This window comes from Cupressus sempervirens, chromosome 7, assembly GCF_028749045.1.
Source record: "Cupressus sempervirens isolate cs-2001-9-10 chromosome 7, ASM2874904v1, whole genome shotgun sequence".
Taxonomy (NCBI): domain Eukaryota; kingdom Viridiplantae; phylum Streptophyta; class Pinopsida; order Cupressales; family Cupressaceae; genus Cupressus; species Cupressus sempervirens.
In genome coordinates this window covers 412,036,268-412,047,015 of record NC_143124.1, presented here as the reverse complement: position 1 = coordinate 412,047,015, position 10,748 = coordinate 412,036,268, and positions in this window count along the sequence as shown.

Below are 10,748 nucleotides of genomic sequence, written 5' to 3'. Positions count from 1 at the left end.
ATCCTTTTTGACTTGTAACTGGTTCAATGTACAGATAGTTGTACTAATAGCTTCACTCCATTATTTTAGAGAAATATTCTTCTCCATCATTAGTATTCTAGCACAATCCATTATAGATGTGTTCCTCCTTTTAGCAATCTCATTTTGTGGAGGTGGTCCTAGGTGCAGAAGCTTGTCTTTGGATTCCTCTATAATTACAAAAGTTTTAAAACTCATTTGATGTAAACTCTCCACCTCTATCAGATCTCAAAAATTTCAAGATTTTATGAGTTTCCTTTCCAACTCCTGGTACATACCACATAGACATTTTAAAAGCATCATATTTTTCTTTTAAGAACATTACTATCATCATTCTCGAGTAATCATCAAGAAATAGGATAGTGTACTTGTCACCTTTATAGCTCTCCACAATGATCGATCCACATAAATTAGTATGAACTAATTATAGAATTTCTTTTGAAGTATAAGTCTTACTTTTAAAACTAGACTTTATCATCTTCCATAATTGACATTTTTTGCAAATCACATTATCAAGTTTCTTCAATTTTGGGAAACCTCTAACTCTTTTCATCTTATAGATACTAACCAAATTGGAAAAAATTACATGACATAACCTCTTGCTCCATATCCACACATCATCAAATTGCACAACAAGACAAGTAGCATCATTCATATCAAGATAAAATAGATTACCTCTAGTTTGACCTCTACTTCTAATTTATTTTCCATCAGTGTCATAGATCTTAGACTTTATGTTATCAAATTCAACTTTACAACTAGAACTATTAAATAGTGACACACTCAATAGATTATAGTTAAGTCCTTCCTCATAGTAAGCATTGTCACACATAATCTTATCTATCAATGTTATTGATCCTTTTCCTTTAATCATACAGGGTGCATCATTACCAAAGTTGTTCAATATTTCCATTATAATACTCAAGGGTAATGAGCTTATTTTTATCTCCAGTCATGTGCTGTGAACATTCACTATCAATAATCCATCTATCACTTTTGTTTACATAAGATATCAATGCAGTTGCCTCATCATCACCAGAATCATCCTTCATAGCAACATAGAAAACTTCATCATCCTGATTTTTAAATTTGTCATTCAATTCTTCTTCAGCAATGTAATAAACCTTCTTGCCCTTGTTCTTGTAGCCTTTGTTACTATCATCTTTTCTACCTCAAAATCTATCTTCATTCTTGTTGTCCAACTTATTAGGACATCTACTACAATATGACCAACCTTGTGACAATTAAAGCATATAATGGGTAACTTACCTTTGTATTTTCCTTTACCTTTGTGAAATTTCATAGCCAACAATGCTGCTATTTCTTCTAGCTCTTCATCATCTGTATTGCTGTCACTAATAGTAGGTTTGACCTTTCTCTTTTTCTTATCTTTAGGTTCTCTTAATGTCAGTTTAGCTTTGAAAGAAGGTTCAATATTCTCAAATTTGAAAGTTCAAAATTAGTGAGTTTACTAACTAGTCCTTCAAGGGTTACATTACTACAAGGGGTACACCTCAATTCCTATATAATAGAGACTCTAATATCATAGATAGGCAACAAGGTTCTCAATACTTTGCTACAAAATTTCCTCTCTTCTAAAGTGAACCCTATTAGGAGAAAACCCTATTAAAAGTAACAATACACATTGTTAAATGTGACCTAGTTAAAGGATTTGAATCATCCTATTAGGAGCGAGCCTAGTTAGAGGATTTATCTAGACTAATACAATTGTTAGAAAGTAATAGCAGGACTTGATTTGATAATAATAAAAACTAACTTTCATATTGAAGATCTCACATTCAGTCTTCCATTATACTTGGCATTAATCATCTTCATCTCTAAGAGCTTGTTCACTCTTAAATATTTTAGCACCTTAAGCCATATTTATTTGTATGCCAATTGCAGACTCTTCTATTCAGCCACCATATGAAGCAATACCCTAGACTTCTCCTCCTCCTTAGGTTCTTGCATATGACAACAATTCTTTTCGCCTATTATCTCTATAAATAGATAATTTAGGTCTTTTGACTCTTAACCACAATTGTCCATTTGAAGGTTAGGTGAGATTCAATGAATCTACCCATCTCTCCATTTCATTCTCTTCTAGAAACTTCCTCTACAATCCTCTTTGAATTTGCCTCAAAATGGTTTATCTTGAATTATGTGTCACCAAATCATCATAAAAATCTTCACATGCTTCACAAAATTCAAGAAATAAACTTTTTCAACTCAGATTCATTAAATCTTTGATCTAACTCATTTTACTGGCACTCAGAAATAACACTCTAGATTTTATCAACAAACATTGTCTTCTGATGCTCGACCAAAACTAGGTTGCTTAGCATCCAATAAGTCTACACTAGTGCACACTACATACTAACTTTCTTCACTCGATACCAATTATATTTCTCTTTTTCAACTCTTACTAAACTTATTTCTTGGCTTCAACTAATTTTCCTTTCAGCTAGTACTAACTTTTCTCTACTTCCACTGTTTACTTGATCAGGCTTGGAAAACACTAATTTCTTTACTTGGGCTTTTTCTAGTCTTTTCTCCAATATCCTTTTATTATAGCCTTAAGTAGATAAAAACTACACTATATCATCAATGTCTTGCTTGGTCTTGATGCTCCATTTATATACCATATAACTCAAGCTTTCTCTAGGTTCTCTTGTTAACCTTTCTTTTCAAATCCTCTTCATCAATCAATCAATTGATAACATTCATACCAAATTAAGAAATCATCTTACCAATAAGTATTAGTTTTTTCATCAATGAGAAAATAATGATTGTTCCATGATAATTTTCATCAATCTACTTCATTTTAATAATCTCCTTTCAACATTTGATGCTATTGAATCTTCTTTCAAGTCCCAACTACTTTTGAGTAAGAAGAAAGGAAAACATGTGAAGAGTTAAAGTGATAGTTTTGATGATAAAATTAATGAGCTTGAAGATCTCATTATAAAAAGGTTTGGAAGAGGAAGAGGTAAATTATCTATCATTTATTATTCATGCAACAAAGTGTTGGAAATATTAGATAGGCAAGGTTACTGAGAGGGGAGGGGCGAATTAGGAACCAATAAAACTTAATCTTATTTCACCAATTAATCCTTCATATATATTCTAATCTAATTGCATGCATGAAAGAATTAAAGATGTAAAACATTCATAATAGTTTGACAAAAGATATGGTTACCCAAAAACCTCCCAAATAAAAAGTAAAACTGGGTGATGATGATACCCACAAGCTTTAGTACTTCAATATAAAGTTGGTTGATTAAGGTTTACAATTGATCACTTATGATGATTTTCCCTATTAGGAGCAATAAGGACTGCTAGGTCCACCTTGTTAAGGGATTTGGAAAAGATTTTTAAGTCTACACTATTAAAGGATTTAACTAAAATGCCTATTAGGATGAACTAGTGGCTATGATAGATAAATTTTTGTTCTCCCTTATACTGCTTGTAGCCTTCTTAATTTGCACTATATTTGATTCATTAATTCTTACATATATTTGGATATGATAAAATACATTACATTTATACCAATCTAAAATAAAATTTGTCAAAGTTGGCTCAACTGCTGGTAATCAAGTTCTAAAGAAAAAAAATGAGGTTTTGATACTTGGCAACCATTGTCAACACTCAACATCATCATGCTCTCTGTAGACATATTAGTTTATACTAATCATTTCCAAGTAGCTTAAACTCCATCAACACATGTGTGACTCAATTAACACTATGAAACTCATAATATAAACTAAATCACTTGGTTGACACTCCTTAGCTCGGTCAAAACTAGATTCACATCATTGATAATGTGAGCTCAGTAGACACTGGAGACAATGGTTAACACTGTGCAACTTAGCTAATACTGTGAAGCTTGCTTTGCACTCTCACTAAGAAACTAAGTAGATACTACTTAGTGTGAACTAAATGTAGATTCTAAAACTCAGTAGCAAATGTAGAACTTGGTAACAACTATATTACTCGATAGTGACTATAAAATGAAGGATAAGCTTGGTAGAAGCTTAACTAATTGACTAAGTGTGAGTCACTAATAATCAAACTTGACCTTAATGTCAACAATCTCCCCCTCTGGCATTAGTGACAAAAAGACTGATCAATCCAAAATTAAATGCTGAAAATTTCAAGTCCAAAACATTCTTTTGTCTTCATCACATGTCTTCAACTTGGTAACATTCTCTATTTTTGAGATTTTTCAAAATTGTTTTCATTAAAGATGCTTTTTTATTACCTATACATGTATTTGTATAATATTATGTTGCTCCCCCATACATATATCACATATTATACTTCTCTTAAATATATAAAAATGTCTATATATATATATATATATATATATATATATATAACATATTCTACCCCTTTTTGACATTAATGCCAAAGGTGTATACTACAGGTTAATCCAAAAGTGTGACAAAAAACCATAATGTACCTTCAAAATTAATGGCATAATTTTCTCCCAATTTTCCTGTAACACCTCACTTGTATGTAATATAATCTATACTTATGTTAATAACTCCATCATGTGATCACCTATGGAGAAGTTATTGTCATGAATGTGTTTCTACAATGCATCCATGTTTGGAAGAATCATGTCATGGATTTCTACAAGTGTGGCCCTAATCCTTGCTTCTTCCCTTAATAATTCTTCTGACAAATTTGTTAGATATTTGATCTTTGAATAGTGAATAGAACTATAGCTTGGGTCAAGTGACAACTGGTGTGTATTTTTCTTCAAGTATTCATCTATCTTACATAGTTTATCTTTGATTCCCTAAGTGAAGATAGATGTATCACAAAACTTGCTAGATAATGAAGTTAGATTATTTGCAAATGTTTCCAATGAACTAAGAGTAGTAGACAATTCTACTTGATGTATAGCAACTTTATGAGCTACTTATTCCAATACCTTGTTCTCAAATTTCCTCTTTGGTCTTTTTATAGTAACTTGTCTTGTCCATTCTGATCTTCATTGAATTTATGGACAACTTCTACTAATTGAACCAAAATAGGTTGTGTACTATCAACCTCAATATATCTTCAAGAACTTGGTTTTCTCTACTTTTCTATTCTCTAAGCTTTTTTTGCTTTCCTCTCTTTTGCAATAATTCACCCATAATTCACATTTCATTAGGATTCAAAGTAGAGATATCCCAATTTGGGATAATTATTTCCTCATCTAGATCAATGTCTTCTTCCTTTCCTTTAACCTTATTTTATACTTTAGTACTTGGTTGAGACTCGTTCTCAATTGTTCGTGTACTTACATTTGGAATTGTAATAATAGTAGAAATAGAAGCTTTATTCACAAGAGCGGATATTACAATAACATTATAAATACCTTATTGTTGTATGGCCAAATCTAATGGTGGTGGCACTTGTTGGTTTATAGATGAGGTGTTAATCACTTCAGTTAATATGGTACTCAATTGAATAGGTGTAGTGTTTTGTTGTGTGCTTGGTGTTATAATGGTTTCCACAACCAACTCGAAAAAAGCTTTCTCAAACTTTGATGGAATTAAATATTTTCTTAGAGAATGAAGAAATGAAGCCATCACTGCTACTACAATATTTTCTAGGTCAATTTCCTTGATACTTTGAATCTCAAGGAGATTCTCCTCTTTAGCTACCTATTCTACCTCCTTATCATCTAGATTTATATCTTCTATTGCTATATCTTCTTCATCATTATTTTCATTATCTTCCTTGTCATCTTCATCATCTATGTCACTAACATGAACAAAAAAATGACCTAGTTGATGAAGTTTGTAAACATTCTTCCATGTAGTTGTAGCTATCTTCACCACATGTTCAATGTGATTTACCAATATCATGCATGTGTTGAATTTTAGAATGAGTTTTTCCTCATTTTTCTTCATTGATTCTTTCACCTCTTTTTCACTAAGACTCAACATGAGATTCCTTAGAGCCTATTCAAATATATCTTTTATAGTTATCTTAGCATTTTTTCCATCTTCACTTCATTCCTTTCATAAGCTCATTGGGAATTTTCTGCGCAAGTTCATCAGGAGAGTATTTCCATTTATCTAATTTTGACATCATCATGTCTTCAACTTGCTTTTTCTCATCTACATTCTTCATTTCATAGTAGAGAGATTTGAAGTTTTCTATTCTAGCTTCTGCTTCAATTTCCTTTAATTTTTCTTGAAATATAGGCAAAGGCCTTTTGAAAATGTTTTCCTTGGCATCCTCCTCACCTAACTTCAGTTTATTCCTTGATCTTGATGTCCTCCTTGTAAATATTGTTGTATATGACTTAGTAGGCATGGTTATGATTACCAAGTTACCTTTCTTTTGTATAGGCTCTTCTTCTCAGACTTTCTTTCTTCTGCTTCATCCTCTACTTCATCTTCTTCCACATCATCTCATTTTGCTTCAGTTAATAGGATAGTAGAACTTGCTTGCCTCAATTTTTCTATCCTCTCCTTTCCTTTATTAATTTCTTGAGGAAGCTTAATTTCAAGTTTTATTCTTTCTTTATCTTCTTCATACGTACCAAAATATGTGACCTTGAAATCCATAGATTCATTCAGTAGTGCTTCAATAATATCCTTGGTGTCATCAATGTTAACCTCATAGCTTAGAGGCTTAACCCACACCACTCTAGGTTTAACTACTTGAATGTACACTTTTTCATAGTCTACTATGAAAAAAATATCATCTTTGTAGTCTTCTAAAAGTTTCTTAGTCATTCTACATCTATTATTCATCTTTTCCTTGAATCAATCAAAATAGTTGTCCATGCTACTGACAAAGTTCTCACCCATCTCTGCTTTATATTCATTAATATGGTATAACACTGATACATCTTTCTCCATATGACCAAACCTTTAGAAGGGAAGAATAAACAAGTTAAAAGTGAACCAAATTTATACAAATTGTTCTTTGAAGTTTTGATGCTCTCTAGGTTCTTGTTTAACTAATTTAGCATTAACTCGGCAAGGTCGAAGGACAGGTTGTTCTTCACTACCTTGAGAGCCAAATCATCTACCTCACATGAAACACTATTGAGATGAATGGATTTTTCAATCTTATGAGCTATCACATGAGTTCCAAATTTTAATTCCATGTCAATTACATTTCTGATCTTCATTCCTCTTCCATCCCACTCAGAAAGAGTCTTGCTTTCTAGTTTTACCCAACGTAGGGTTTTTGTATTCTTTTCTTTGTTCAACATTGGGAGCCAAGTGATTCTATGAATCACTTATTTATTATTTTAATACGCTTCTCCTACCGTAATATCCCATTGTGTACACAAATGGGGATAAATCTTATCCATTTTATGTGAAAGACTCAAGGCATATGCAAACTGTGTGTTAAACCCTTGGTCTCCAAATGTTGATACTTGGGTTTCAACACATCATTCACACATAACTTTTCCAAAGTCTCATCCATCTCTAAAGTTCCAATTTCTTCTATCAAATAGTGAAAATGAGTAATACCTTTGGTAGAATCTATGATTGAGCTAAAGTTGGGTCAAGCACTTCTACAATTGTCAGACTCAATTTGAAGTGTAGTGCCGTACAATCAACTCCTCAAACCAATATCTCAGATCCTTTCCTAGATTTGTTGTTGGAAGATGCCATGATTGGTAGGGTTTATGAAAACACCAAAATATTCAACAAAAAACACATAGATTACTTGAAAGCACAAAAATTACTTTCCTTCCTTCCTTTTAAAATGAATTTGATTTCCTTCCTTTTAACAAATTTTCACTTTTCAATCACCATAAATGCTTGGTATGTTCACTTATTTTGTGAAATACTATCTTCCACTCAGTTGAACCTTAAGGCTTAGGAAATTCATTCATTTCTCAATTAACTTATCATTACTTAGTTTCTACATAATGTTTCAATGTATCCCAACCTTATTCAATAACATCTTGCAACTTGACCTAGCTCGATAAGGTCTTGATTTTTTACAATCACTTGGTGATTGCTTTCCATCATGAATGTTGATATGGATCTTTCCTTCAAGACACTAGCTATAAAAAATGAAATATGTCTATTTTAGAATCTTAGTTTTAGTTATTCCTATGGGAGATCAAGTTGAAATGATTGAGTCACCCAATTCTCAAGTGACATTTTCTTCATGATTCAGATTTGCATTCTTAGAAGATTTTGGAATCCACTGCTACTTCATCTTTCTTCTAATATTATCATCTCTAGCTTTCTTTTCATCTTCAATTCTTTAGTGTTCATACAATTCTTAGCATGATGTCCAAGTTCTATAGAAATGAAATATTTTTTAGTGGTGTCTCTTTTCCTCATGTGATGTTTCATACAATTTACTCCATTGTGCCCTATTTATCCATAGTAGTGGCATCTACACCATGTGTTGTAGTCCCATCCAAATATAACTTTCACAATTTTTTTTGCTAAGCTCAATATCTTTGTTTTGCATTCTTAAGATTTGTGTCCTTGTTTCTTGAACTTGTGACATTTACCTTCAAACTTAGGTTTCTCCTTGCATTCATTTTCTCTATGACCATGCTTATTGCAATTGTAACACTTTCCATTGAATTTTACTTTACTATTACTCCGCCATTTGTTTGATGTACAACCTAACTTATTACAATTATTCCACGTAGATCTTTGACCCTTTTCAAATCCTTTCTTAGATGATTCACCTTCTTCAATGTATCCTATTCCTTCTTTACCTTTGTGTTCATACTGAGTTTTCTCATTCAATTGATTCATGTCTTCTTGAGATTTCAACATTCTTTCATTTGTTTTCTTTTCAGTATTTAGACCATTTTACAGTCTTTCATTCTCTAATTTTAGATTCATGATTTCTCCATTTACATTACTCAGCTGATTAATGAAGTCTACTTCCTTAAGGGCTAGATGTTGAATTTCATTGTTCTTTTCTTCTATATCTTATTTGGCTTTTTCTTTTTCTTCCATGACTTCACAGAATCTTACTAACTGAATATCTTATTCCCTTTTTAGCTTTCTAACTTCTTCTTGAAGATTGGAATACTTTTCAAATAGATCTTTGAATGCTTCATCAGCTTCATCTAAATTTCTTTCTAGATAGATATCTTTAATTCTTTCTTTAGTGTAGAGATTGTCATCATTTGTACTACAATATCTTTCTTTCTTTTCAATGATTGAGAGAGTTGCTCATTTTCTTTCTTTAGTTGCCCAATTGCCAATTCCAAATCCAGGTTTTCATTGTCAATAGCCTTGTCTAGCCAATATAACTCCATTGCTTCTAATCTTTTCTCAAGCTATTAAACTTCTCTAAGAACCACAAATGCTCTAATACCAATTGTTGGAAATATTAGATAGGAAAGGTTATTTAGAGGGGAGGGGTGAATCAGGAAACAATAAAATTTAATCTTATTTCACCAATTAATCCTTCATATATATTCTGATCTAATTGCATGCATGAAAGAATGAAAGTAGTAAAACATTCATAATAGTTTGACACAAGATATGGTGACCCAGAAACCTTCCAAATAGAAATTAAAACTAGGATGGGGATGATACCCTTAAGATTTAGTACTACAATATAAAGTTGTCTTGTTAAGGCTAACAATTGATCACTTATGATAATATTCCCTATTAGGAGTAATAAGTGCTGCTAGGTCCACCTTGTTAAAGAATTTACAAAACATATAATGAAGTATGCACTCAGTAAAGAGATTTTCAAAAGATTGTTAAGTCTTCCACCTTTTAGGATGAACCAGTTGCTAATCTCTGATCTACAACTTTGATTTGTTGGTTGAGATTCCTTTGAAATGTGAACATCAGCTTGCTATGATACAGAAAATCTTTGTTGTCCCTTATACTACTTGTAGCCTTCTTAATTTGCACTTTTTCTCTTTATATTTGTTTCATTACTTCTTACATATATTTGGATATGATACAATACATTACATATATACCAATCCAAAACACAATTCATCAAAGCTGGCTACAACATAGATTTTCATCAAAGATCATAAAGTTGGCTGAACTGCTAGAACTTGAGTTTTGAAGAAAACCTTAATGAGGTTCTGATACTCAAAAACCATTGTCAACACTCAGCATTATGATGCTCTCAGTAGACGTATAATTTTGATTCATACTAATCACTTCTAAGTATCTTGAACTTTGTCAACACTTTTCTACCTTAGTGAACATTGTAAAACTCAACACATAAACTAAATCACTTGGTTGATGCTGAATGGCTCAGTCAGCACTAACACTATGAGCTCAGTATAAACTAATTCACTTGGTTGACACTCCTTGGTTTGGTCAATACCAGATTCACATCACTGATAGTATGAGCTCGATAGACATTAGATACCATAGTTGACACTGTGTAACTCAGTTAATAATGTGAAGCTCAGTTTTCACTTTTACTAATCAATTCAATAGATACAGCTCTATGTGAACTAAATGTAGATTCTAAAACTCGGTAACGACTATATTACTAAGTAGAATCTTAACCAATTGACTGAGTGTAAGTCACTAATAAACAAACTTGACCTTAATGTCAAAAACAAATTTAGTCCTATTACTACTAGATGTTCTCACAGAGATGAGAAGGATTAAAAGAAGGAAATCAAGTACATAGGAAGAAGAGATGGAAAAGACTACAAGAGAAAAAAGGATGAAAAACGTAAGAAATATTTATATATTGTTGAAGTAAATAGTAATAATGAATCTAAGAGTAATGATGATTATGTT